We start from the raw sequence: 27,966 nt of genomic DNA, 5'->3' as shown, positions 1-27,966 counted from the left end.
GTACATGCAGCCTCCTGCCTCCCCTCCCCTCTCCATAGGACAGTACATGCAGCCTCCTGCCTCTCCTCCCCTCTCCATAGCACAGTACATGCAGCCTCCTGCCTCCTCTCTCCATAGGACAGTACATGCAGCCTCCTGCCTCTCCTCCCCTCTCCATAGGACAGTACATGCAGCCTCCTGCCTCTCCTCCCCTCTCCATAGGACAGTACATGCAGCCTCCTGCCTCTCCTCCCCTCTCCATAGCACAGTACATGCAGCCTCCTGCCTCCTCTCTCCATAGGACAGTACATGCAGCCTCCTGCCTCTCCTCCCCTCTCCATAGGACAGTACATGCAGCCTCCTGCCTCTCCTCCCCTCTCCATAGGACAGTACATGCAGCCTCCTGCCTCTCCTCCCCTCTTCATAGGACAGTACATGCAGCCTCCTGCCTCTCCTCCCCTCTCCTTAGGACAGTACATGCAGCCTCCTGCCTCTCCTCCCCTCTCCATAGCACAGTACATGCAGCCTCCTGCCTCCCCTCTCCATAGGTCAGTACATGCAGCCTCCTGCCTCTCCCCCCCTCTCCATAGGTCAGTACATGCAGCCTCCTGCCTCTCCTCTCCATAGCACAGTACATGCAGCCTCCTGCCTCTCCTCTCCATAGTACAGTACATGCAGCCTCCTGCCTCCCCTCTCCATGGCACAGTACATGCAGCCTCCTGCCTCCCCTCTCCATAGCACAGTACATGCAGCCTCCTGCCTCTCCTTCCCTCTCCATAGGACAGTACATGCAGCCTCCTGCCTCTCCTCCCCTCTCCATAGCACAGGACATGCAGCCTCCTGCCTCTCCTCCCCTCTCCATAGGACAGTACATGCAGCCTCCTGCCTCCCCTCTCCATAGGACAGTACATACAGCCTCCTGCCTCTCCTCCCCTCTCCATAGCACAGTACATGCAGCCTCCTGCCTCTCCTCCCCTCTCCATAGCACAGTACATGCAGCCTCCTGCCTCTCCTCCTCTCTCCATAGCACAGTACATGCAGCCTCCTGCCTCTCCTCCCCTCTCCATAGGACAGTACATGCAGCCTCCTGCCTCTCCTCCCCTCTCCATAGCACAGTACATGCAGCCTCCTGCCTCCTCTCTCCATAGGACAGTACATGCAGCCTCCTGCCTCTCCTCCTCTCTCCATAGCGCTGTACATGCAGCCTCCTGCCTCTCCTCTCCATAGTACAGTACATGCAGCCTCCTGCCTCTCCTCTCCATAGGACAGTACATGCAGCCTCCTGCCCCTCCTCCCCTCTCCATAGCACAGTACATGCAGCCTCCTGCCTCTCCTCCCCTCTCCATAGGACAGTACATGCAGCCTCCTGCCTCTCCTCTCCATAGGACAGTACATGCAGCCTCCTGCCTCTCCTCTCCATAGTACAGTACATGCAGCCTCCTGTATTTCGGCTGTACAGTTAGCTGCTTGCTGTAAGTACAGCTCTATGGGTGTCACTGACCTCCTGGTAGCAGCAGGCATTGTGAGGGATCTGAGCATTGCTTGTAGTGATGGGCCGGTGTAGAGGTTAAGTAGGAAGTGATAATAGACCATTCCCAGCATCATTAGCGCTCATTCTTATAGGTGGACAATTACTCCTGCATCAGAAATCTCTACCCTTTACAGATTACTAATTGTACCATTTACTGCAGAGAAATCCTATGCCTCCTTCACCTGCGCCCCACTGACATTAGAATAGCAGCAATCATCACCCCAACTGTGAAGGCAAACATAGATGCCCCCAGTGCCCATTGCTGTCACACTATGCCTGCCAGTAGGCAGTTATTACGCACCATAATTGCTGATTTGAACATTTTTTTTTTTTTTTTTTTTGGTCGGTAGCAACACTTGAAGAATAGTGATTGGGTAAAGAGAGCAAAACATTTGCATAAATAATGCTACCAATGTTCTATCTGTAATCTCCTCCTCCTCCTAACTATCACCTCTACCTCCTACCGCCAATCGCGGCAGTGAGAACACTGCTATAGAGTAAGCGCTAGCGCTTTAGTGATTAGCGGGAATCGCCCGCTAACTGCCTAAGTGTGAAAGGGCCGTTAATGGTGCCAACCTGCGATCAACAGATTAGCTAAGGCAGCAATGGATTAGGGCCTTATCACTCTGACTATGTTCAGGAGCGCTTGCGTTTTTGCTGCAGTTAAGGCAAATACTCAGCGATGTCTCCCAGATTTTATTTTGAGGGGCATTGTAGATAGGCTGAGGTATGCCTCACTGCCCTGTCCAATCAGAGAAGAGCACATTAATGTCCTGTCCAATCAGAGAAGAGCACATTAATGTCCTGTCCAATCAGAGAAGAGCACATTAATGTCCTGTCCAATCAGAGAAGAGCACATTAATCCATCTCACTTCAGAATTGCCTCTGTCTGCAGAATCCTTCCCTACTCCCACATTTATTGTGTACTTGGTCTCCTGGGCCCCCAGCTGATTGCAGTGTGTGTATCTCGTTTAGGATTGCTTTACGACCTTTACTTAATTGGGCGCCGCGTGATTTATTTTTCTTGTCAAACAAGCCTGCGGGGGGCCATTTATATTTTGCTTGTGACTTTTAATTGTCACTTTTACTGGCAGCTGGTGACAATGGCCGGTACAGACGGAAACCTCTGCGGCCGCAGTGCTGGTAATTCCGCGCGTCCATTTAGAATGCCCAGCGCCGGGCAACAAGATTCCAGAAACTGACAAACTCGCATGCGCACCTGCTGTTCCAAGCTAAAGTGTGTGCAGTATGGAAGTCACATGATGGTCACATGACTTCAGCGCAACCTCTGTTGAATGCTGGGTAATGTGTCTTGCATCTAGAAATGACAAGTTTTTACAATCTTTTTTTTTTTTACAGTATTAATTTATAAATGATTTAGTCAGTGTTTGCCCATTGTAAAGTTTTTCACTCCCTGATTTGCTTTCTGAGATTTATCACTGGTGGTGACACCTTCAGTTCCTGGCAGGTGACCTCTGCAGAATGTTACTGAGAGTTCTACGACCAGCAGACAAGATCTCTGGTCTCCCAGAATGCTCGGGGTGTTTTTTGTTGTTTTTCCCCATGTTCCTAGCATCCAATGACATTCGCTTCAAAATCGCATTGTGAAATTGCAACAAAATTCCAATTGCGTTTTGCAATTTGTGACTTGTTTCAAATGGCCTTAATTAACTCCTGTCTTTAAAGAGTAACTGTCAGGCTGCAAAAGCTAATTTAAACCTCTATTCTTCTGTGTTAAACAATTTAGAAGGAAGCCAAAAAGGCAATACTGAAGTTAAAAATCTCTCTTACTATTGATGTGTGCTGAACAGCAAGGATGTTAGACCCAAGCTCTCAAAAGTACCACGAGCCGCATACCATACTGCAAAGCATTCTGGGGCTGCTTGGGTCCTCCCCTCGGCTGCTAGTGAGAAGTTAGTCTCATGTTACAACAGCCAGCACTGAAAAATCTCCAGGCAGAGTACACTGCATGAGTCCGCTATTGTTCCTAGCCACATGGCTAATTAATATTCACTGCACAGTAGTGTTGTATTTTTTCTGAGTGGAATCATCAGGAAGGAGGGAGGATATTACATCACAATTGGCTTCATAGGAGACAGACAAACATGGAACCTGCCATGAGCTGTCAGGAGCATCATTCTCTGCATATACTATATACAAATTCTGTGAAATCCAAACGTGGACAGTGAAATGCATATGTAATGCAAGTACAGCCAATCTTTAGCTACTGATATATGTGTGTTTTTTTTCTCTGAGACCCTATACCCAACAACCGCTCCTCTTTAATAACTCTTCAGAGCTGTTTTACAGTTATCACAATTATATCACCATGGTAATAACTGTAAAACAGCTCAGAAGAGTTATTAAAGACAGGAGTTAAGCTTAGTGAATTGAGCTGTGTTTTTTTTCGTGTTTTTTTTTTTTTTTTTTTTTTTTTTTTTCATTTTTGACGCAAAGTATATTGCAGAGTTACTTTGAAAACCGGGGAGGGTCTAGGGTGGTGTCCACATTTTGCTGTAGTGGCCCTTCAAGATGCAGGTAGAATCTGAGGCCTGGTATGCTAGTGTCACCAGAAATGTTGTATGTGGGGGGCAGGGCTCTGGAGGGGAGTGGCAATAGATATGGAACTCGTCTGTTTATAGTGTGTTTGATCTGCTGACAAATTGCCTGATCAATACACAATTGTGACCTGAGGCTGGTGTAGAGCTTTGATTTCTTACTACTGTATACAGTAATTACACTCACACCCTTTGTGTTTCACTTTACACTGAGGATTCTGGCTTGCATCGGCATTGAATGCATTCTAGGATGGATCGGTTCAATGTACTGGCTGCCAACTTTACCTTGCACCGCATACAATTTACATTACACTACAAATCTGCTTTTCCAGTTTTTTTTTAAAGTGTACCTGAGGTGAGAGGGATATGGAGGCTGCCATATTTATTTCCTGTTAAACAATACCAGTTGCCTGCCAGCCCTGCTGATCTATTTGGCTGCAGTAGTATCTGAATCACACACTGAAGTGGAAAAAAAAATTGATAATTTGTAACGGCTAAGAAATAAAACATTAGGAGCAGAGACATCAGTCTAATATTGTTTCCAGTACAGGAAGAGTTAAGAACCTCCAGTTATTATCTATGCACATAAGCCATTGAGCTCCATGACTTTCAAAGTCACAGAGAGCTCTGTCTTCTGAAGGTTGTTATATCAACTGTCAGTCACTGTATTGTTTTTTTCTTCTGCACAAGACGGGTCAAACGTTTACAGCCTGCTCTGTAAAAAGCATTTAGAATGCTGAGAAGTGTGTAAACTGCAAATATTAGAGAATGATGCAATGTTATAAAAAAACACTACCGTATATAACGGAAAATAAAAAGAATATTTTTCTTTGCTTCTAATATTCTAGTAATTATCCATACTACGCAACCAATTCATTATATCATTTATTTTTTATTTTTTGGGGTGGCTTCAGTGTCTCTCTAAACAATACACATTGCCTGGCTTACCTGCTGATCTTTTTGGCTGCAGTAGTGGCTGAACCACACACCTGAAACAAGCATGCAGCTAATCCAGTCACCACTTCAGTCAGAAACCTCTGATCTGCTGCATGCTTGTTCAGGGGCTATGGCTAAAATAATTAGGCAGCAGATCAGCAGGACAGCCAGGCAATGTGCATTGTTAAAGTAAAACTCTGACAAAAAAAAAAAAAAGTCCCCTGGATACTTGCCTTGGGAAGGGGAAACCTCTGGATCCTAATGAGGCTTCTCCCGTCGTCTTCATCCTCCGGGATCCAGCGCTGGCAGCCCATGAACAGCGGCAATATAAAGATGTACCTTCCCCAGCTACAGCGCAGGAACAGTTGTGGATTTTCGATGGGTTATGGCAGCTCCTGCGCAGTAGAGGGGACCCGATCGGGCTCAGCTATTTCCACCAGAGTCCGAGCAGAGAGCCACTAGTACGCATGCGAGCATCGGAGACTAGTCCGCAGGAAATTATTATTGTGATCACTGTGGTGGTGCCAGCGTGAGATCACCAGGATGGGGGAAGCTACTTTTAAGCCTCATCTACATGGGTAGATGAGGCTACGATCCGGCGGCTCGATTAGCCGCCGGATCGCCTCTTCTGCGTCCCCCGCATTCGATTCCCCGCTCCTCCCCGCCGGCGCCGCTTATCTTCCGCTCGATTCCCTGCCATTGTCCCCTCGCGGGGAGTGAGCAGGGAATCGGCGGAAGCAAGATCCGTCCTGTCGGATCTTAAGATTTAGAGCAGTGGTCAGGAACCTTTTTGGCTGAGAGCCATAAACGCCACATATTAAAAAATGTAATTCCGTGAGAGCCATAGAATACGTTTCAAACTGGGAGAGTCGGGCTCACTCATGGTGATGTGTATACAGTTGATCCGCCGGGCAGTGGCAGTGACAGACACATTTTCAGCTTCTCTTGGGTTTCAGCAACATCAGCAGTTTCCCCGAGAGCCAGACAGGAGAAATACTGACTAACAGCTTGTACAATTAGCTAGCTGAATTGGGGGTTGATTTACTTTGTAGGATAAAATCCAGCACTTTGGCCCAATAGGCTGCCTGTTAAGTGACAGGCAGATTATTGGGCCAATCAAAGTGCCGGTATCTCCTCCTACAAAGTCACTGGACCTGACTGGGTCCAGGGTGGGACAGTTGGAGCAGCTGTTAGTTTTGGGGGGAGCGCGAGTAAGTTAGTAGTGCTACATACAGCAGTAGCGGGCCTACTTTAAAAATTTGTACTTGCACTGCCACACTAAAGCTACGTACACACAAACGACAACTTTTAATTGACGAAACTACGACCTAAGTAAAGTTAGCTTTAACCTCCCTGGCGGTTTATTTATTTTGCCAGGGAGGCTGCAATGTGGTTTTTTTTTTAATAAAAAAAAAAATATTTCATGCAGCCAACTGAAAGTTGGCTGCATGAAAGCCCACTAGAGGGCGCTCCTGATCCGTACTTTCGATCGCCTCCGGCAATCGAAAGTAACAAGATAGGCCGCAATGAGCGGCCTATCTTGTTTCGCTTAGCGGAGTGACGTCATGGACGTCAGTCGACGTCCTGACGTCAGAGCCGCCCGATCCAGCCCCTAGCGCCGGCCGGAACTGTTTGTTCCGGCTGCGCTGGGCTCGGGCGGCTGGGGGGACCCTCTTTCGCCGCTGCACGCGGCGGATCGCCGGCGATCGGGCAGCACACGCGGCTGGCAAAGTGCCAGCTGCGTGTGCTGCTTTTTTCAGAACTAAAATCGGCCCAGCAGGGCCTGAGCGGCGACCTCCGGCGGCATACCCCGAGCTCAGCTCGGGATTACCGCCAAGGAGGTTAAAAGGTGTGTAACGATCTGATCGTTTAACGAACGATCCGGAACAACGGCACATACTGTTCCTGGAGGTGACAACATAGCAAGTTCCGCCCGTAGGTAAGGAACGGTTCAAAACGTATGTTACACTGTAAAACTAACGTTATGTATATTACATTACAGTACGAGATTTCATACTGTAGGTATGTAGGTAGAGCATTTACATAATATAAAACATACAAAATTACACTCTGTCCTGTTAAAATGACAATTATGGTATAATCATGTAGCAATTAACGTGTCACAGGACACATTCATAGAATGAACGTTACATCACAAAAAGCAACTGTTGCGCTTGCGCATAAAATTGAAAGGTTCTAATAAAATGCGCATGTCAAGCCTAGTACGAACGACCATTTTCTAACAATGTACTACTTTTGCAAACGATCGTCGTTTACGATCATCGTTTGAAATGATCGGGGAACGATCGTTTCAAACGACTATAGTCGCATGTGTGTACGCACCTTTAGCTGCGCTGCTTGAGCAATGTAGATTAGTGAATCCACCCCTACTGATTTGTCTGTGAGCCAGATGTAGCCATCAAATGAGTCACATCTGGCTCCCGAGCCATAGCTTCCCTACCCCTGATCTAGAGGTTTCCCGCTTCTGAAGTAAGCATGTCATTTTTCTTTTTCATACCACAAACTTTTAGGCCCACTGTCCCCCCCCCCCCCCCCCCCCCATGTTTTTGGCTGAGCGATTTATCTGGAGCTTCCTGTGTGCGCTCCCTGGGGCAGGGGTGAGGTGTCCCTATTAAACCCACCCTGTTCCATCTTGTCTCTATAGAGGTTTCGCTGGCAGCCTCACCTCCATAGCCAGAGATGACCTCATTCCTCCATGTGTATAATTATCGCCAGCAGAATCGCGCCCGCTCTCCTGTCTTCACCTGCTGCCATGACGCTATCATTTTAATTGCCTCCGCAGCGGCGTTGTCGTTGGCTTCTGCCGTTGTGCTGCGCGACCTTATTGATATGACCTCGTCACACGAAGGTGAGCGCTGTGATTTATCTACTGGTGCCAATACTAACATTGCTTATTATAATGCAAGTCTAGGTATCAAAACAACAAAGGCAAAAATAATTCTGGGGGGAAAACATTTTTTTTTAAGCCCAAATAACCCAGAGGTTGTAAAAGCACACACGGCCTCAATTCACTAAGCAGTTTAGACTAGTCTGATGGTTTTTAGTCTACTGATGGTTTGGTGTAATGTTTTAGACCTATTTTTAAACCTGGTCTAAAACATTCGGTAATTAGGTCTATTTACCCTACGAGGTCTAAAGATACGAAGAGCTATGACTGACACCCTTCTCCTCTGATGAGCTCTCCTCTGGATACAATTAAACTCCTGCATAATTCAAAAGTTTCCATCCTCCCGTCTAAAATACCTCACAGAATGACCTTACTGACAAAAATCGTCTGGTCTAATCTGTTAGAGAAAGTGGGCGTGGTTACTCCTTGTTTGTTTGCCTTTGTGAATTGCATCTTTTGATCAGTTCCCCTGCTTTACCGACCTAATTACCGAATGTTTTAGACCAGGTCTAAAAACAGGTCTAAAACATTACACCAAACCATCAGTGGACTTGTCTAAACTGCTTAGTGAATTAAGGTCATTGTTTTGTGTAGGTTAATATTCCAGGCACTGCATTTTCAGATATTAACTGATCCAAGCTAAATCAAACACGTCTATAACAGGCTGTGTCGGCATAGTGACCAATACGAACTCCCGCCCATCTCTTTTGCATAAAACTTAATATGAAGGAAATGAGCAGCTAAAGAAACAAATCTGCAAACCTTTTCTGTTCTTCACCCTTGTCGCTGCCTTTGTCTCCTCCCTTTTTATTACTCTCCATGTTTTATTGTGTAATGCTGGCACATGTAGTCTGGCCTCTGACTTTGGTAGTCGCATGGCTTCTCCTGGCTGTCCCACCCACCAGCTGAATGTACAGAGGGCAGGAAGCAAGCTGTTATGCACTGCAAGTGCATTTTACCCATGAAACTGGTATGCTGCCCAGCACTTTGCTTCTATGCACCGTTTACATTCCATATATCCATGCAGCATCTGCATGCAACTGCTTTCACTTTACTGATCCAGAACTTTCCCTTGTCTTGAGTGAGTATGTCACTTTCCCCTGCTGGCAGTTACAGATGTCCTGTAGCGTTAGTGCACCTGCTCAGCGCTGCTGATGTCAGGACTGCTGGCTGCTGCGGATCAGGACAATGACGCTCAGTATGGGTGGGAGGAGGGATGACAGTATGGATGCCATGCATTCCATTCCACCTCTTGCCCAGGCCATTGTGAAGTCAGCCCAGTGCATGTCCCCTGCAGTCTGCTGATGATTAGCTGGCCTGGGGGTGTTTGCCTTGCTAATGGGCTTGTGGTGACAGAAAGGATTGTGTGTCCTGAGGCTACAACATTGCTGTCCTCTCTGTACACACAGTCCCTTTACAGAGCGCTCTAACCAAGAGCACCTGTCTAAGCTCTGCAGAACTTACTGACCAAGAGCACCTGTCCTCACTCTGACCTCCATGCAGCAGGGTCAACAGATAATGAATACTATGAGCAGATTATGTAGGTAAACCCCAGTAATTGGCCAATCATAAATCAAAGTGTGTACCAGACTTTAAAGTCTAGCAGACACCACCCTCCCTTACAAAGTTCCCTAGTGTTTAGGGGAGAGGGGGGGCCACTAGACACCAGGGAACTATATAGGGGAAGGAGGGGGCCACTAGACACCAGGGAACTGTATAGGGGAAGGAGGGGTACACTAGACACCAGGGAACTGTATAGGGGAAGGAGGGGGACACCAGGCAACTGTATAAGCGAAGGAGGGGGGCACTAGACACCAGGGAACTGTATAGGGGAAGGAGGGGTACACTAGACACCAGGGAACTGTATAGGGGGGGGCACTAGACACCAGGGAACTGTATAGGGGAGGGAGGGAGCCACTAGACACCATGGAACTGTATAGGGGAGAGAGGGGGACACTAGACACCAGGGAACTGTATAGGGGAGGGGCCACTAGACACCAGGGAACTGTATAGGGGAAGGAGGGGGCCACTAGACACCAGGGAACTGTATAGGGGAAGGAGGGGTACACTAGACACCAGGGAACTGTATAGGGGGGGGCACTAGACACCAGGGAACTGTATAGGGGAAGGAGGGGGCCACTAGACACCAGTGAACTGTATAGGGGAAGGAGGGGGCCACTAGACACCAGTGAACTGTATAGGGGAAGGAGGGGGCCACTAGACACCAGGGAACTGTATAGGGGAAGGAGGGGGACACTAGACACCAGGGAACTGTATAGGGGAAGGAGGGGGCCACTAGACACCAGGGAACTGTATAGGGGAAGGAGGGGTACACTAGACACCAGGGAACTGTATAGGGGAGGGGCCACTAGACACCAGGGAACTGTATGGGGAGGGAGGGGGACACTAGACACCAGGGAACTGTATAGGGGAGGAAGGGTGGCCACTAGACACCAGGGAACTGTATAGGGGAGGAAGGGTGGCCACTAGACACCAGGGAACTGTATAGGGGAGGGAGGAAGCCACTAGACACCAGGGAACTGTATAGGGGAGGGAGGGGGGCACTAGACACCAGGGAACTGTATAGGGGAGGGGCCACTAGACACCAGGGAACTGTATAGGAGAGGGAGGGAGCCACTAGACACCAGGGAACTGTATGGGGAGGGAGGGGGTCACTAGACATCAGGGAACTGTATAGGGGAGGGAGGGGGACACTAGACACCAGGGAACTGTGTAGGGGAGGGAGGGGGCCACTAGACACCAGGGAACTGTATAGGGGAGGAAGGGTGGCCACTAGACACCAGGGAACTGTATAGGGAAGGGAGCAGGCCACTAGACACCAAGGAACTGTATAGGGGAGGGTGGGGCCACTAGACACCAGGGAACTGTACAGGAGAGGGAGGGGGCTATTAGACAACAGGGAACTGTATAGGGGAGGGTGGGGCCACTAGACACCAGGGAACTGTATGGGGGAGGGAGGGCCACTAGACACCAGGGAACTGTATAGGGGAGGGAGGGCCACTAGACACCTGGGAACTGTATAATCCGGTATAGGGGAGGGAGGACCACTAGACACCAAGGAACTGTATAGGGGAGGGAGGACCACTAGACACCAGGGAACTGTATAGGAGAGGGAGGGGGGCTATTAGACACCAGGGAACTGTATAGGGGAGGGAGGGCCACTAGACACCTGGGAACTGTATAATCCGGTATAGGGGAGGGAGGACCACTAGACACCAGGGAACTGTATAGGGGAGGGAGGGCCACTAGACACAAGGGAACTGTATAGGAGAGGGAGGGGGGCTATTAGACAACATGGAACTGTATATGTGGAGGGAGGGGCCACTAGACACCAGGGAACTGTATGGGGGAGGGATTAACACTAAACACCAGGGAACTGTATATATAGGGGATGGGGGCTATTAGACACCTGGGAACTTAATAAGGGAGGTGGCCAGTAGACATTGAGGTTGGCCTGCGACTTAGTACCAGAGCTCAATTTCAGCGCACTTTATATTTGAGTTTGCCACCCCTGCATTAGGGGATATTTCTCAATCTAGCTGCAGAATGGTGATTGGAATATTCCCAACCTGTATAATGGGGTCTCACACCCTGATTCCTGCCCCCCCCCCCCCTTCCTCTCCTCCGACCTGAGCCTGCTAACCCTATCAGCCTTTCCTCTGTACATATATGTGTTATGAAGTGTACATTCCTGGCCGCCTGCCTCTCCCCAGTCGGCTCCCAGAAGCCCCTGGGGCACAAGTATAAGGCTGTTTCTGGCTCTTGTCCAAACTGAGACCTCTAGGATCTGTCTGTCAGGAGAGATGCCTGATGGGACGTCCTGTCCACACATGTAGATGTTACATTCCGCCGCCGGAATCCGTGTGACCTCGTAGCGCGCTTACTCGCATGGATCGGCTGCTTGACTCGCCCGTGTGTGTGCCTTTTATATAAAGGGGACCTGTAGTGAAAAGAACAGAATGCATAAAATAGCTTATTGTTTACAGTGCTCATTTAAAGATAATTCACTGTTTGCCCTCTGTAAAATATTTTCTCTCCCTGATGTACACCATGAGCTTGCTGGTTAGTCTGTACCTCTCGGTGTTACAAGCCCTACTGCATAGAGCCAAATTATTCCATGCCATGCACTGATGAGGATCAAACAATCCGAAACAGTCTGTATGCATGTTGGATTATTATGGCTCTGTACAAATTAACAAGCTGACACATCATTGCATTCCAGCGGTTCTGGAGGTGTGTTTAGCTTCTAAGGGTACAATGGTTAATTTGCATATATTCAGCAGTGGTGCTCTGGGAGACATCTCAAGCTCACTCCAACCTGAATTATCGCAAATTCTTTCTGTTTTAAGTAAGCAAACTTTTGATGTACATTCTGAAATAAATCAAAGGTGGTGACATCTTTAGTCCTGTCAGGTGATCTGTACTGAGGGCTGGAACCCACAAGGGCAATTTTTTTTTTGTTTTGTTTAGGGAGCGTTTGAAAAATCACAAACGCAGGACATGCAGCATTTTGGGAGCGTTAGCGCTTCAATGTTGTGTAATCGCTAATCAATACCTACACAGAGCGATTTTGCAAGCGTTTTGAAGTTACTGCACACTGTAACAAAATTAAAATTAATTGAAAGGATTAATCAGACTTTAAAACGCTAATCGCTACACAACCGCTGGCAAATTGATACGCTTTTTAAAAGCGCTCCCTAAAACGCTCATGAAATCTCTTTACAAACTGCTCATACAAAACGCTAGCGATTGCGATTAGCGATAGCGTTTTGTGGTGGGTTCCAGGCCTCAATGTTCGTTACTGAGAGTTCTATGCACAGAGGGAGATACTGTTTGCTTGTAAGTTGGAAAAAAGCCGCCATTTCCCACAATGCATCTAGGTTCATAAACAGGAAACTGTCAGGACCATGGTCATGACATCACACTGTGGGAGGGGTTTCACCACAATATGAGCCACACAGACCCCCTGATGATCTATTGGAGAAAAGATAAAGATTTCTCGAGGGAAAGGAGATATTGGCTACTGATTGCGATGCAGTTCAATCCTGGATTTTTCTAGGATTATTTTCCTATTTCCTATCTTTTGGGATCGCCATTGATTGCAGGGGATTCCAAAAATCGCTATGCCAGTAAAAGTGAATGGAGGTGAGCCCACTGGAGGAATTTGCCCAAATCACAATCGCCCTGCCTGCAGCATCTTGCTAGCGATTGAAGTAAAGGATCGGAGCAAAATCGCTTTTCCTTCTAGATCTGTAACCATCTCAAAACAATTTTGCAGCTCTTGTACTTCCCAGAAACCACCAGCTTACCCCAAATCCCTTGCAGAACCTGAAAATGTAAATGGCTAATCGTCAATGTTGCAATTGCTAGCACTGAAAGGACCACGATCGCAAAAAAGTAGGCAGTTAAAATCTGACAGAACTGACAGGTTTTGGGCCAGTCCATCTCCTCATGAGGGGTTCTCAGGGTTTTCTGTGTTTTCAACAGCATTTCCTAAACAGATGTTTAGGAAAAATAGAAAGATACCAGCTAGCTTACCTACTCGCTTGCACACTATTTTGTCAGACTTTGCAACTGCTATTCAGGAAATGCTGTTGAAAACAAAGAAAACCCTGAGAATACCCCATGAAGAGATGGACTATCCCAAAACCTGTCAGTTCTGTCAGATTTTAACTGCCTACTTTTTTTTTTTGCAATAGTGGTCCTTTAAATATTATCTATAAAAAGCCCTCCAGCTCTCCCCCCGCGGTCTGCCGTTCAGCCGCAATCACTCATGGTAATCTGGCTCAGTTGCGTCAGTCGGGGTCTTCTGTGTTTGCGCGGCTGAGCCAGATTACCGGGGCTGATTGCGGCTGAACGGCAGACCGCGGGAAGACAGCGAGGGGCGCCTCCGTGATCGTGGGGCTGGAGGAAGCCCTAGCTAAGTATCAAATCTTGTACTTCTGACGTCTCTGGTACACTTTAAAGGTTATTCTGCTGTTGCTTATCTTTTAGAGCAGAGAGGAAGTTCTGAGTTCAGGTCTGCTGTAAGAGTTGTTGTGGCTAATTTGGTGCTGTGACTGTGTCTCTCCATTACAGCACAGCGCAGTCAGGCTATATGCAGACTCTAGTGATAAGGCAGGCTGTCTAGCTGGGCTGGGAGGTGGGTATGGGGGAGGTCAGGCCTCAGAGGGGGAGGGGGCTGTTCTCTGCAGGTGTGGGAGGGGCTGGAGTTTTTTTTCTTTCCCTCTTGTCCTTTGAAGCCAAGAAAACAAGCAGGAGGCTTCAATTACCCCCCCCCCCCCCCTTTCCTCCTCTTTCTGCTTTGTTACAAAGAGTAAAAGTTTCCTGACTCCACTGGATGTAACTTTATATCTCTCCCCCTGCAGGACTGTCAGGTCCCAGGACTGGTGCTGCTAAGGTGAGTCCTGCCTGTGATTTATTACTGATCCTGCCTTCCTCCTGACCAGCCCAGAGCCCGCGGTGCTGTACAGTTTCTGGCCCGCATGCCAGGAACGCTCGGTGTCATTCGTGGGGTCCTCACATGGGGTCTGCTCTGAAGCCAGCCTGCTGTTTATAGATCTCATGTCTTACTGCTAGATGATTTTTTTTGTTGACTTGCAAGCTATTATTATTATTATTTATTTACTGCATATAGTGCTGACCTCTTCCGCAGCGCTGTACAGAATATATTGTCTTGTCACTTAACTGCCCCTCAAAGGAGCTCACAATCTAATCCCTACCATAGTCACGTGTCTATGTATGTATCGTGTAGTGTGTGTATCGTAGTCTAGGGTTAATTGTAGGGGGAAGCCAACTAACTTATCTGTATGTTTTTGGGATGTGGGAGGAAACAGGAGTGCCTGGAGGAAACCCACGTAGACACGGGGAGAACATACAAACTCCATGCAGATAGTGTCCTGGCTGGGACATGAACCGGGGACCCAGAGCTGCAAGGTGAGAGCGCCAACCTCTACGTGTATTGTGCTGGTGAGATTTCCTAGAGTCTGCATTGATTTGTGCTGCAGCAGCGCATTGATGTGTAGATGTCTTCGGTTACTGGGGAGTCGGACTCCTTTTCCATGTGTGGCTGAAGGCGTTGACCGCCTGTCACCAGCTATCGGGGGCATGCTAGCGCTCTGCACGGGCGTTTGATAGATGCCCCCCAATAAGGGCTGGTTCAGGTGGGCGTCTGAACCAGCAGCCCAGAGCAGCCCGGCGTCTCGCTTCAAATTGCTAGCATGCAGAAAAGCATTGGTCTGCTTGCAGCGGTGCTTTCCGGCGACCAGCGTTTTTGACACGGATGCGCCGCGGTTGCCATTTCTGGATGCTGCCGGTTGAGTCCAAGAAAAAAAACGAATGATAGGAGAAACTGGATTGGAACGAAGTGTTTGCGCAAACAAGGGTAGGAGGCATTAAAGGACGGTACCAAACACTAACACTTTCCTTTCTGTTGAATTGGAAACACTTAAACGTAGAGCAGCGCGACTGTTGTTTTCCTGCCCCGCATACGTGTGAACCAGTACTACAGGTGGCTCAGATGTGACAAGTGTCCGTTTTGGGGTGTGGGAGGAAACCGGAGTGCCTAGGGGAATCCCACACAAACACAGGCAGAACCTTTAAACTCCACACAGATGTAGATCTTGCTGGGGACTGAGCTGGGGACTCTAGTGCTGCAAGGCAAAAGCAGCAATCAGTAAAGCTTTGTACACGTCTTATTTCGGCCAGCTGTGACGCGATTGCTCGCAGTCTTATCGGCCGATACCCCTGGCAGTCGGTGACAATCGCAGTCCACTGAATGCTTGTTGCCTGTGTTGTGATGAGTGCAGTAGGTGGGATGCCGGTATAGACAGTTTTCAGATGTCCGAAGAAGGATGTCTTAGGATGTCACACTGACCAATGAATGGATGCCGACCAGATTCTGACATTACGATCACTGTCAGCAGGTTCTGCCTGTGGAAACAAATGAGGAGAAAGCCATGTTCTTCCATGGCAACAAGCTGCTCGGTTTGAGCGATCTTTTAATTTAATTTTGTTTGAAAATTGTTCAAGGGCAATTGAAGTTTGAGAGGTATATGGAGGCTGCCATATATATTTCCTTATAAGCAATTCCAGTTGCCTGGCTGTCCTGCTGATCCTCTGCCTCTAATACTTTTAGCCGTAGCCCCTGAACAAGCATGCAGATCAGGTGTGTCTGACATTATTGTCAGATCTGACGAGATTAGCTGCATGCTTGTTTGTGGTGTTATTCAGACACTACTGCAGCCAAATAGATCAGCAGGACAGCCACCCAACTGGTATTGTTTAGAAAGAAATAAATATGGCAGCATCCATATCCCTCTCATATCAGTTGTCTTAAATGGGGGTTTATCATTGCTGTGCGATATTAATTTATTAACGAGGGTGTTTTTCGAAATGTACGTTTTGTGTTTGGTGTTTGCAGAATTTGTGTGTTATTAGATGCTTTGCCAGAGGAAAGGACATTGTTGCTAATCCTCCCTATAGCTTGACTTTTGTATACGGCCCCCTAATAATACTCAGTGCACAGGTGATCCACAGCGGAAATAAAACAGAAGGTATTGGAGATTATTTAAGTTGGAGTGAGCACAATGCAACACTGCTAGATATGCAAGTCATCCTTTGTTGTCCCTGTAAGCTAGCCACACCTCCAGATCCGCTGGAATGCAATGATGTGTCAGCTTGTTCATTTGTACAGAGCCATAATTAATCCTACATGTGTACAGACTGTTTCGGATTGGTTCATCCTCATCAGTGCATGGCATGCTCAATTAACAAGCTGATACATCATTGCATTTCAGCGGTTCTGGAGGTCTAGTTAGCTATCAGGGACAACAAAGGATGATTTGCATATTCAGCAGTGATGCATTATGGGAGACATGATATGCACACTCCAACCTGAATAATCTCCAATGCCTTCTGTTTTAAGAAGGCAAACTTTTTTTGTTTCGAAAGCCTGTGGTAAAAACTGAAGCTGTGCTGGGTAGAGGGACATAATCACATACTCACCACACCTCCCGTTCCCCTCTGTCCCCTCGCTCCTGTGTCCCGATGTGAGTGCTGATTGGATACGTGGGGGGAGAGTGCGCGGCTGTCCTGTGACCTCACTCTGCGCGGCCACAGGGGAGCAGAACGGACATACCGCGTATGCGCGGCGCAGTATGACCAGGTTTGGAGTCGCCCAGGAGAGCAGGACGGACCAGAGAAGAGTGGTGGGGGATGGAGGGGAACAGGAGGTGCGGTGAGTATTTTATTTTGCCCCCCTCCCCCTCCCCCCCCCTCTGCTTCACCATGAGCTTGCTGGGTAGTTTATTACTTTAGCATGGCATTGGAATCCAGTAGCTCATTGCCTTATCTGTTCTCACCGTATCTTTGTCCTAAAGAATGTCTTGGTGATGCTCTGCAGAGACTTGTCACATGTGAGCTTGCCGATAACGGTGGCATCACCAGACTACAAGTCCCTTCTGCATGCAGAGAAAATGCATGAACTGCCCTGACCCCAGCAGAGTCTAACTATCCCCCTTCTGCTGCCTTGCAAAGCTTCCATAGTGACTACGACCGGTGTGCTGAATTCTACAGCTTTGTACACGAGTCAGGCGAGCCGTTCAAAACAAAAGACTGTTCGACTGATTATCGTTAACGAAAATGGAAGCGAACAACTATAAAAGACAACGATAAACGATGGTTGTCGTCACTTTGGCCAATCTGCCTGGTGGATCGTTTCCTACAAACGCCCTTGATTGTCAGCAGAATCGGTGGATCTTGAACGAAGCATACGTGTAGTACACCTGCGTGAAAATACTGTATATACTCGAGTATAAGTCTAGAAATGTAGGTCTGATTCACTTCATACAAGTATAGGGGTGGACTTATACACAAGTCACGGACAACAACTGAGCACACTGAGTAATGTGCGTACTGATAGTGACATTCCCATTTGCAGCAATGTATCCTGTGGTAAGTGATACTTTGAGGAAAGGAAATGCCAAGAAAAAAGGTTGGGAAAGTCCTGGCCACAACCATTATCAAGGAAAGGGGCAGGAGGGAAATACTGGACTGCAGGAAGGGGAGTGAATAATTGCAGCACTTGGGGGCTTGGAAGAGTATTGGCTGCACTTAAGGCACAGGAGGGGTTAATGGCTGCAATACTGTATGCAGTGCAATCATTAACCCCTCCTGAGCCCCAAGTGTAGCCATTAACTTTGCTGGGTAATGGCAGTATTTGTATAATTGCAGTATTTGTATAGCGCCTTTCTCCTGTCGGACTCAAAGCGCTTGCGAGGCAGCCACCAGAGCGCACTCAGTAGGCAGCAGCAGTGTTAGGGAGTCTTGCCCAAAGAGCTCCTTACTGAATTACTGGCTTACTGAACAGGCAGAGCCAAGATTTTAACCCAGGTCTCCCGTGTCAGAGGCAGAGCCCTTAACCACTACACTATCCAGCCACTAAGACTTATACTTGAGTCAGTAAAAATTCCTGCTTAAGAGGCTTGGATATGGGAGTCGACTTATACACAAGGTTGACTTGTATTCGAGTATATACAGTAATGCTAGGCAGACAGTTCGTTTATGCGCCGGTATCAAGCCAGCGCGTCACCACGGATTGATCCCCGCTCGTGCCCACAGGCACTTCCTTATCAGCGTTTCGTTTCTACCATTGTCTGCCCGCGGGGATCGAGCACGCTATCGACGGTGATCAGACAGGTTGAATATTATCAATCGAGCCATCAGCGGCTCGATTGATAATATAAAACGAACAGTCTATGCCTAGCGTAAGTGCCAATTCTGGCTGCATGCGCACATTATCTTACAAATTGTGTTGTGTGTGCGCCATCGCTCACAACTGTCTACCTTCCTTCATTTTTAACGACTACCATCTGATGTGTGTACAAACCTTTTATGTAACCAGCAGAATGGGAAGCGCCACCTTTTTTTTTTTTTTTTTCTATAGCCGTGGAATGGGTGGTGCTAAACACCACATCGGCACAAATGACGTGGGAGCAAGTGTATGAAGATCTATTTGTGCTTGGTATTGGCATTTCTACGGCAGTTGAGATCCAGGCTAGGAACACACTAGGCAGAATTGCTAGCGGTTTTGCCATTAATGAAAGTCTATGGGTAGCCTGTAAAAAGTAGGGCTGCTTAAAGAGAACCCGAGGTGGGTTTGAAGAATATTATCTGCATACAGAGGCTGGATCTGCCTATACAGCCCAGCCTCTGTTGCTATCCCAAACCCCCCTAAGGTCCCCCTGCACTCTGCAATCCCTCATAAATCAGAGCCATGCTGCTGACAAACAGCTTGTCAGAGTTGGCTGTGTTTATCTCTATAGTGTCAGTCTGCTGCTCTCCCCACCTCCTGCAGAACTCCAGTCCCCGCCTGCATCCCTTCCCTTCCTGCTGATTGGAGGGAAGGGACGGGGGCAGGGACCGGAGCTATGCAGGAGGCGGGGGAGCAGCTGAGACTGACACTACAGATGTAAACACAGCCTCACAGCACGGCTGTGATTTATGAGGGATTGCAGAGTGCAGGGGGACCTCAGTGGGGTTTGGGATAGCAACAGAGGCTGGGCTGTATAGGCAGATCCAGCCTCTGTATGCAGATAACATTCTTTAAACACACCTCGGGTTCTCTTTAAATCCGGATCCGGGAGACACCCGGATAGTTGCTATGCGGACATCTCTCAGTAATCCTGTGCGGGGGGGAGTCAATCTTACCTGTCTGACATCTTCTTCGTCCGTTCCTCGGCGCCTCCCACCATGCGGTGCAAGTGACGGTCACGTGACTACAAACACTTCCTCCTTCCGGGTTGAAGGAGAAAGTGTAATCACGTGACGCGCGTGGAGCGCATCGTGGGAGGTACCGAGGGACGGACGAAGAAGACGTCAGACAGGTAAGATTGACTCCCCCCCGCACAGGATTACTGAGAGATGTCCGCATAGCAACTATCCGGCTGTCTCCCGGATCCGGATTTGAGCAGCCCTAGTAAAAAGTCATAAATGTCCATTTTATATCATGCGTTTTTGAACACGCACAACTTGCTGCATACCTTAGCTTTCAAAAACTCATGTAATGTATCTCTGTGGAGATGTAGAGGAATGCTTTTTTTTTTGTTTTGTTTTGTGTGTTTTTTTTTTTTGTTTTTAATATGAATATGATGCTGTATGTTACGGAAGTGATTAGGGAAATAATAAAAATGCAAATTCACTAAAAATGCACAGAAAACGCATACAAAAATGCACCCAAAAAATAAAAATGCACAGTGCCTAGTGTGTAGCCACAGGAAGCACGAGCGAGTTCCGTACAACCGCTAAATAAATTCTGGTGAATGCCGTGAGTTTAGGGGTCATAGACCGCCTCAGAGAAGCTGCTTGTGGCGCGTTTTTACTTCTTGGGAACTCTGCTACTAAATACCTGAGTGTATTGTGCCTGCCGGTCCCAGTAAGTCTCCGCCCACAATTTAAAAAACATACCGCCTGGTGAGTGCTCCTCCCACAACTGAAAAACCTACCGCCTGTTGGGCCTGGTGAGTGCTCCTCCCACAACTGAAAAACATAGCGCCTGTTGGGCATGGTGATTGCTCCTCCAACAGTTCAAAAATATACTGCCCACCAGTCCTGGTGAGTGCGCCAGAGCTGCAGCCACTAGGGGGCGCTCTATAGGCAGTACCACCTGCCAGTCCTAGTGAGTGCTCCTCCCATAATTCAAAAACATACGGCCCGCCAGTCCTGGTGATTGCTCCACCCACAATTCGAATTCATACCACGAGGTTCAAGGTCTTCCCCTCAAATGTTAGCATGTGTGGTCATACTTGGTCACCATAGGAAGAGGGATCTGAGAAGCTAAGATGTGGAATGTCTCCACCCAGCTCCACGGCTCAGTCCAGCCACTGGGTCTAGTTTGCAGAAGAGAGTAGACTATCTCTTTATTCAAATGAACAGAAAAGGTGCAGTAATTACAGGAGAAACCGCCTTCAGCCTCATTACCTCAGGGTGTGTTTTTGCAATCTATCTGATCGCCCATGTTTCTATACGAGCTGCTTCCCACCCAATGCTTTTTCTTCTGTTTGTCCAAAACAGTCCACTATGTAACACATGACTACACTAACAGACAAATTCAATTTACAAACAACCTCCTGGAAAGAAAACTGTTTTGTAAGCAGGGGGACTGGGTGTTATATCAGATTGAGGAATCCTGAAGGCATCTGCCCAGGTACCGCCTCTGATGCTTCAGGGCATGTGGTGGGTGGGGCTACTTGTCCTACATCTGTTTCTGGTGGTTGGGCATTTTGGTTGTGACTTGGGGAATTTCTAAGCAGACTACCAGGCTGGAAATTATATTTAAGTCATGAGAGTCTTTAGGGTACTACTCACTAATTAGATGCTGGACTATGCCACCTTTAATTGGCTACTTGAGAAGAGAGTGGCTCTAATGATGGTTGATCACCTTGCATCAATTTGATTTTCACTGGGGAGGGGGGGTGGATGGAAGACGTTTTAGACCTTATGGTGCCTATACATGCTACAATTTCATGCTGGGTACGCACAATGCGTTTTCTCTGTCCATTTCCCGTTCAATTCTTTTTTTTTTTTTTCTTTTTTTTTATCAATTTCCATTTACTTCTATGGGAAATTGAGCGGTAAAACGATCAAAAATAATATCGGCAGAGTTAAGAAAAAGTGGGGGGAAAGGCTGCGCATCCCTAAACACATGCTGCAATTGAATGGTTAATCGCACAGGCATATACCGCCTCTGCCAGACTGAAAAATGCATGCCCTGCATCCAAAACAATGCTAACATTTATTAAACTAGGAGGTACTTTAGCTTCCAATATGGTTTGCATGCAAAGTATATTATACTAGACACTTGCGCCACGGTGAGGCAGACCTCCGGGCAAGTGACCTAACCTAAATGTAAAACCTTGGGAGCAGCTAAGCAAAAAAAATGTGTAACTCCTCGCTGTCCAACAAAAGTAATATCGGACATGACGGAAATTATCAATCGAACACATCTGTCAACCACAAAAACGCAACGTGTGTACCTAGTTTTATGCTAGGTACACACTATGAGATTTTCTGGCAGATTTATTGTCAGATCGATTATTTCCGATTTTATTATTATTTCAGATAGATTATCATATATCCGATCTGATTTCCGATTTTGTTTTCAGATCAATTTCCAATAGAAGTAAACAGAAAACACTCGGAAATCGATCGGAAAATAATCGGAAATCAAATCGGACCTGTTGAACGTAATCGATCTGACAGAGAAAATCTGCCTGAAAATCTGTGTGTACCTAGCATTATACTTTTAGCCATAGCCCCTGAACAAGCATGCAGCAGATCAGGTGCTCTGACTGAAGTGTGACTGCATTAGCTGCATGCTTGTTTCTGGTGTGTGAGTCAGACACTACTGCAGCCAAATAGGTCAGCAGGACAGCCAGGTGACTGGCATTAAAGGGGAACTGAAGAGAGAGGTATATGAAGGCTGCCATGTTTATTACCTTTTAAGCAATACCAGTTGCCTGGCTGCCCTGCTGATCCTCTGCCTCTAATACTATTAGCCATAGACCCTGAACAAGCATGCAGCAGATCAGGTGTTTCAGACTTTAACCACCTGAGGACCCACCCTTTACCCCCCCTTAAGGACCAGCGCTGTTTGTTGGGATCTGTGCTGGGTGGGCTCTGCAGCCCCCAGCACAGATCAGGGTGCAGGCAGAGAGATCAGATTTCCCCCCCCTTTTTCCCCCCTATGGGGATGATGTGCAGGGGGGGGTCTGATCGCTCCTGCCTGCAGGCATGTTGCGGGGGAGGGGCACCTCAAAGCCCCCCTCCGCGGCGAAATTCCCCCCCCTCCCTCTCCTACCTGTCCCCTCCTCGGTGATCCGGGCTGCACAGGACGCTATCCGTCCTGTGCAGCCAGTGACAGGACGTCCCCTGTCACATGGCGGTGATCCCCGGCCGCTGATTGGCCGGGGATCGCCGATCTGCCTTACGGCGCTGCTGCGCAGCAGCGCCGTACAATGTAAACAAAGCGGATTATTTCCGCTTGTGTTTACATTTAGCCTGCGAGCCGCCATATACCTCTCATTTCAGATGTCCTCTAAATTCCAAAATGGTTTGTATCGCATTGATCTATGAATGATCACATTTGAGTGAAAGCGGAGTTGCCCCTTAGCGGAGTACTGAAGCAGCACTTGTTTGGGTGGCCTTGAGGAGCAGCAGTGATTGGCTGATGCGGTGAATACAGCTGCACATGCCTGCCCTGTACAATCACCCTGAAGTTTATATAAAGTGTTTGAGTGTATCCGCTCTCTGTCACTTCCTAAGTACCTTGTCCTGCTGCCAGCGCCAGAAAATGAAAACAAAGGCCGATTCTTGTGCAGGACGCCTGCAGAGACAATAGCTGTGTGTGTAAGTGTGTAACCTATATACAAGAGGCGGGGTTATGTTATGGGGCTGTGATGTCACACTATGACCCCTACTCTCTCTGACCTCACATGCTGAACTTGCTGTAGTTTGTACTTTGCGTTTTCCCTTCTGCTCTCCCGACAGTTCAGGCCAAGGAGCCTCGGAGGTTATTGGACGACTTGTGATTCTTGTTGGAAAAGTTACATTACGTTTTTTTTGTTGTTGTTTTTTTTTTTTTGTTTTTGTTTTGTTACTGTTGTTTTTTGTGTATTTCCTGCCTTGCCTTGGCAAAGGCATTTATTGCTGCTACATATTGACATATTGCCGTACCGACTCACCTTCTGTCCAATAAAATTATCATTGGTCGATCGGCCAGTAAAATCGAATACTGTACAGGTACCCTAACAGATCAGAGGTATTGTGTAAAGAGGCAAAGGCGCTTTAATGTGCGGATTACGCCGGTGCTGTGGTCGATAACAACAATGCGTTACAATAGAAAAAGTATAGTATTCGGCCACATTCAGAGTAAAGGTGGCCACTAATGATCTAATCTTTTTCATCCAATTTTACCAAATCTATGTAGTATGAGGGTAAACTGAGTGAATATACTGAATGGATAATTTATGAAGTTCCCTTATATTACATAGAAATGGTAAGATTGGATGAAAAAGGTCGTTAACAGTGGCTACCATAAGGCTGAGTTCACTCTCTGGCACTTTTTGCCCGCGATTCACACTTTTCTGATCGCCAGTGATCAGCCAAGCACTGCTGCGCTAGTAATCCCATGGGTTACTCACAATGCAGTAATTGCAGTGCGTTCCCGATTTCCAACAAATCAGCTGTAGCATTTTCCTGGCAATTGCGTTGTGCATTTTATTCACTGTAATGAGAATTGCACAGTACAATCGCCAAAAATCGTGGGACAGAGCAATGCAGAATCGTAAACTCCTACTCTGCTCTCTGTTTCATCCTCCACTGCTCAGCCTGCTTGTTATCAGCCCTGATAAAATCCCAGACTGAGCATTCAGTCTTGCTTAGCTCAGGAATCATTATAGCTGCGTCATAGCAGAGCCAGAAGGGGGCAGGCTTGGGCTTGAAAAGGCATCAGAGAAGACAGACTCGGCTATAATGATTCCTGAGCAAAGCCAGACTGAATGCTCAGTCAGCGATTTTATCAGGGCTGGTAACAAGCAGGCTGAGCAGCGAAGGATGAAACCGAGAGCAGGGTAGGTGTTTTCTCTAATGTTCCCACTGATCCACAGTGTGCATTTTTTGTAAAGCAAACCTGATGTGAGTGGGATATGGAGGCTGCCATATGTCTTTCCTTTTAAACAATGCCCATTGCCTGGCTGTCCTGCTGATCCTCTGCCACTAATATGTTTAGCCATAGCCACTGAACAAGCATGCAGAACAGGTTGGGTTTTGTTTTTAGGGGTGACTAGTATTGGAATTTTCATGCATAAGCCTGAAGCCAATAATTGTTACACTACTGGGTGGAAATGTTGAAAACTAATAAAATATGTAAAAAAAAATTAAAAAATAGAAAAATGCAATGTGCAGAGTGTGAAGCAGTTTTTGTGGAGACTTTTTAGAGCCTCATTAAACACTGCTGACTGAAGTTGGCTGATAACCACCGCCTCAGCCGATAATCAGGCGTGTGTACCCGCAATCCGCCTGGTGGATCAACTCGCCCCAGCAACAAGCGATCCTACCGTCTACTCCGCTTTCCCTGCCTGCCACATGACTTCTAAAAAATAAGCAACGGCATAATAACCTTTAAAGAAAAACATTTGTTGCAGCTGATACAAATCCTGCAATAAATCTGCAGTGTCTACTTCCTGCTTTCACGGAAGCAGACATAGGGTTAATATCCTGTGTTTACATATTATAAGTTCTGCCATGATTCCTGTGCCAACATAGGTGAGAGATGCAATCACACTGGTGAATAGTCACCGATGAGGGGGGATTAGACAGGCTAAACTCTCTAAATACATACAGGGTGCGTTTCTCTGTTTTCCTTCTGTCCTGTGCAAGAGTTCAGGTCCACAAATATTGCCTGTTTGTTTAGTAATCAGTGTGTACTTTGTGTGTGAAGGCGGTTCATGAAATACTGATAACATCGCCTTACATGTGGCAATAAAAACAGGTTTTTTTTCAATGTTGATTTGTCAGGTTTTTGCATCTACCTGGGTACGACTGGACGAAACTCCGCCTCCGGAAACGATCGTTGTACAGACACTGTGCTGGGCTGCATGCCGTGTATCCTGTTCTGGTCTATGTGGGGGCGGCTTTAATACAATAGAGGCCAGTGATTAGAAATGCAGCACAATCGCCAATAACGACATCAGGAGACGCCTGTACTTTTTCAGACCAGCTGATCATGAATGCTCTTGGGTCACATTAATGTTATGGTTGTACAGGTAGTCTCCAGGTGATGAACGAGATGGGGAATGTAGGCTCATTCTTAACCTGAATCAGTTCTTAAGTCGGAACGCTGTACCATATCTGTCCCCTGTGACTCTAGTATCACCTCTGAACCCCTCTGTGTCACCACTTATCCCCTGTGCCTCTAGTGTCCCCCTCTGTCGCCTCTGTTCCCCTGTGCCTCTAGTGTCACCTCTGAACCCCTCTGTGTCGCCACTTATCCCCTGTGTACCAGTGTCCCCCTCTGTCACCTCTGTTCCCCTGTGCCTCCAGTGTCCCCCTCTGTCACCTCCGTCCCCCTGTGCCTCCAGTGTCCCCCTCTTTCACCTCTGTTCCCCTGTGCCTCTGGTGTCACCTCTGAACCCCTCTGTCGCCACTTATCCCCTGTGCCTCCAGTGTCCCCCTCTTTCACCTCTCTTCCCCTGTGCCTCTAGTGTCACCTCTGAACCCCTCTGTGTCGCCACTTATCCCCTGTGCCTCCAGTGTCCTAAATTGTTCCCCTGTGCCTCCAGTGTCCCCCTCTGTCACCTCTGTTCCCCTGTGCCTCTAGTGTCCCCCTCTGTCACCTCTGTCCCCCTGTGCCTCCAGTGTCCCCCTCTGTCACCTCTGTCCCCCTGTGCCTCCAGTGTCCCCCTCTGTCACCTCTGTCCCCCTGTGCCTCCAGTGTCCCCCTCTTTCACCTCTGTTCCCCTGTGCCTCTAGTGTCACCTCTGAACCCCTCTGTGTCGCCACTTATCCCCTGTGCCTCCAGTGTCCCTCCCGTGTCACCTCTGTCCCTCTGTGCTTCTAGTGTCCTCCCTGACCCCCTCTGTGTCACCTCTTTTCCCTGTGCATCTAGTGTCCCCCTTTTTGTCGTGTGTCACCTCTGCCCCCTGTGCTTTCAGTGTCCCTCGTCTCCTCTGTCCCCCTGTGCCCTCAGCAAAATGTAATTTTAATGGTTTAAAAACCATTTTCTCTTTGAATATTTTTAAAATAGATTTTTCTCAAAAATCTAAAAAAATAAAAATAAATAAATACTCTTGTCCCCACAGAATCAGATTTCCCATTATCGAGCCGGGTCGTTTGTAAGTGGAGAGTTTGTAAGTCGGGGGCTGCTTGTACGCTGCAGTATTTCTGGTCACATGGTGTTTGTAGGTCCGGCATTCCCAGCCAGGAAAGTTGTGACCTTGATCTTGAAGTTAATCGCACACCATTAACTTTTCGCACGCTTCTTCCTCTCCCTGCCCCCCCCTCGCACACCTCTCCACCCCTCCCCATCTCCTGCTCTTGGCCAGGCACCTCTCTCCTCCTCACACTCCAGAGGCAGAGCAGCCGAGTCCCAGGTAAGAGGTAAGCTCCTCCGGCAGCCGGGGACGGGGCAGGGGGGCAGGTGAGAGACCTGTAGGAAGTTATGTGTGCTGAGCAGAGACTTGCAGGAATAATGCAGCCCTGAGGTGTAGTGATCTGCTTACAGGATTGTGCTGCTCCCCCAACATCTGGTGTGTTTCCCGGGGGTCCGCCTGGAGGGGTGCAGAAAACGTTTCATGATGAATCGCTTGTGACAAGCAGGAGTAAGAAAATGCTGAACTACAGCTAATGCAACTGGCGGATCAGTTCCGATGACTTTCCGGCAGATATCGTGCAGTTGGCGGGTGTGTGCGCAAATTGTTCAAACATTTTTTCAGAGACCTCTTCCGCAGCGCTGTACAGAGTATACATTGTCTTGTCTCTAACTGTCCCACAGAGGAGCTCACAATCTAATCTCTACCATAGTCATATGTCTATGTATGTATCGTGTAGTGTATGTATCGTAGCCTAGGGCCAATTTAGGGGGAAGCCAATTATCTGTATGATTTTGGGATGTGGGAGGAAACTGGAGTGTCCAGAGGAAACCCACACAGACACGGGGAGAACATACAAACTCCTTGCAGATAGTGCCCTGACTGGGATATGAACCATGGACTCAGCGCTGCAAAGTGAGAGTGCTAATCACTACGCCACCGTGCTGCCCATCAAGCGTGTGTACAGACCTTAAGTGTATATAATTATAAGCACCCATAGATATTATTCAGGAAGCATTTGTACACCATTAGTTTGTGATGTATGATTGGGGGGGGGGGGGGGGGGGTACTTGCAGTAACACAAGGCTTTCATTCATAATGCTGAGCATATCAGCAATGTTGACTATAGTGAAGCATGTGTCGCTCAAGGTTGTGAGGTTGCGCTCT

At 47.8% G+C, this 27,966-nt stretch overlaps 1 protein-coding gene across 4 annotated transcripts in view; it reads left to right on the top strand.

Moving 5' to 3' along the window:
• Positions 1–27,966, top strand: part of LARGE2 (LARGE xylosyl- and glucuronyltransferase 2) — a 126,569-nt gene that overhangs the window by 45,292 nt on the left and 53,311 nt on the right. The window contains exon 1 of one of the 4 annotated variants that reach the window (XM_068261628.1): positions 14,243–14,333. The exons of 1 other annotated variant lie outside the window; for it this stretch is intronic. The gene's annotated coding sequence lies outside the window, so the exon portion shown is untranslated. Of the gene's footprint in view, positions 1–14,242; positions 14,334–26,994; positions 27,089–27,966 lie in introns of those variants that run through there. 2 more of the 4 variants (XM_068261630.1, XM_068261629.1) reach the window with 2 other exon arrangements.

This window comes from Hyperolius riggenbachi, chromosome 11, assembly GCF_040937935.1.
Source record: "Hyperolius riggenbachi isolate aHypRig1 chromosome 11, aHypRig1.pri, whole genome shotgun sequence".
NCBI classification, from domain to species: Eukaryota; Metazoa; Chordata; class Amphibia; order Anura; family Hyperoliidae; genus Hyperolius; species Hyperolius riggenbachi.
Note: the sequence above shows the minus strand (reverse complement) of the source record. Positions and strands in the feature narration are given on the sequence as shown.